Genomic DNA, 2287 nt, shown 5'->3' with positions numbered 1-2287 from the left:
GAAAGCCCCCGACGTTACCGGTGTGGCCGGCCAGGCCTGGAGGAATTGGCCGTGAGCCCTCCCGGGGCCTCGGAGCGCTCCCCCGGCTGCCGGCAGTTCGCAGCGGGGGGAGGATGCTGGTGCCTACGGGCAGCTGCTCTGCCCCATTACAAAGACAATCCTTGAGTTTTTCTGGCCTGTTCCCGCTGTCCAAGGACTGATTTCGGTTCAGCAGAACCAGCTCCCCCTCTCCGGACCCCCCCGTGTGATAACACGGTAGCACAAGGACCCAGGCGCTGCAAGTCTCTGCTTACCTACACTGTAAAATAGAAAGAATTTCTACAGCTGAGGAGAAACAGCCCTTTGATCTCAGCGGTGCTCAAATCGGTGGTCACTAAATGGGGAAAGATAAAAACCGTGCCCGATTTTTAATCCCCCTTCTTGTGTAACTTGAATGTGTCGCGCATGCAGCTATGACGAGGCACTGCCAAAAGGTTTCAGGTTCAAACTGTCCTTCGGTCAGGTGTACGTTCTAATTACAGCACAGAAAAAGGCAGTAAGCACCAAGAAACCGAGTCCCCATAAAAGCTTTCATTGGGGTTTGTCCTTGCTGTGCAAATTCTGACATCAAGACCCCCTTTAACTAATTTATACAGCCAGGGAAGCAGTAGGAGGCAAGTCCTGAAGGATTTATTTACTTCTCCTTTCCCAAAACTATACCAACCTCTCTTTTCCTCTCTCTGAGCTCCTCAAGTTCAGTTCTATTTTAAACTTGTTCCACACAGAGCTGCCTTCCCAACTGTAAATGCACAGCATCCCTGCGCAACTATTCAAAAGCTGCTGCCAGGGAAGAGCAGCGTGTCCTTTTGGCTACCACCTCACACAACTTGGCAGCCAGGACGTGACCAGTAGACAGTGTCCTCTGGCCAGACACTTCTCAACACCAGCAGCGACTGGGGCAGAGCACTTTGGCCTGCAGATCACTGCTTGCTGGCCTCTGACCCACACGACCGGTAACTAAAGCACAAGCAAAAGTCAAAACCAGAGAAAACTTATTACGCTGCATCGCACTTTGCCCCGTGAGCTCGGAGGCACTACGTGAGCCTGTCAGAAAAGCCAGGTTTCAGTCGATCTGGTTTGCTGTGTTTAAAATACCAGGCAGTGCTGCAGTGCAAGCAGTCCTCATGAGCTCGCTGGGCAGTTACTGCTTTGGTACCAACTGCTGCTACGCAAAACAGGCGCCAGAGCCTCACATCACAGAGGTGGCATCTTCACATTCCTGTAACTCTTTGATTATTGCTCTAAGCCCCTTCCCACGTGAATGTGTATATTTGTACACATAAGCATGCATGCACATCTATACTACACAGAAATAATTTAAATTCCCTGCTGTCTGTCGTGCAGAGTCATAAAGATACTGCATGTGGAAAGAGATTGTCCGTTTGGTCTCAAAGAAACAATTAAAGAAAAAAATGTTGATTTCAGTGGGTAAAAGTCCATAATTCTCCAGCTGCATCTGTTTCCACAGTGCTACTGACAATGTTTTAAGTCACAGTGGGTTTTTTTCAGACCGAGACCCGCTTTAGTTCCACAGACCAACAGCTTTGCCATCCCGTTTAGATCTTACTGTATTTTATGGATATTTTTACACATGATGAACTGGGTTTAATGCCTTATAGTTAACTATGATTTCAGTAGCTTTTTATTTATAGCACCAACATCTTTTTCATGAAAATGTTGATGTCATATAGAGATTTTGAAAGTCACAGGATAAAGGCAGACAGCAGAAATCACAAGGAACTCAGAAGCTGGGAAGAAAAGCATTAACTGTGAGCTATGACATGAATGTTGTACAAGTTGTAAGCGTTTAAGATGAGCTCGTTCCTCCTTAAGTTTATCTGACAAAATTCACTAACGGTTTGTAAACTGTGGCTATTCTGACTCTAACACGTGGGTGCCATTATAATTCCCTCTTGCTTTATTTAGCCATTTTACACAAGGCACCAAAACGAAGGGGCTGAAAACAGGGAAGAGGCTACTGACTGCTTTACCGTTTGCGTGTAGCCAGCTCCCCCTGAAAACCAGAGAGTCTCCCTGCGTGGTGCATCCCTTAGGTCAAACTCTGCTCTTCCAGGCTGCTCGGGTTGGAAACTCCTCTCCTGCAAGCCTGTGAGGAGACTGCAGGTACCCTCACGCTGCACGCAGAGCTCTGGCAAAGGCTCAGGGACTGACAGTTCCTCGCGCTCAGAGATCACGGTTTCATGATCACAGAAGCAACGGGATTTTTTTTTTTTTTTTTTTTTTTTTT

The sequence above is a fragment of the Athene cunicularia genome (assembly GCF_003259725.1).
Source record: "Athene cunicularia isolate RWA chromosome 21 unlocalized genomic scaffold, athCun1 chr21_part1, whole genome shotgun sequence".
NCBI classification, from domain to species: domain Eukaryota; kingdom Metazoa; phylum Chordata; class Aves; order Strigiformes; family Strigidae; genus Athene; species Athene cunicularia.
Note: the sequence above shows the minus strand (reverse complement) of the source record.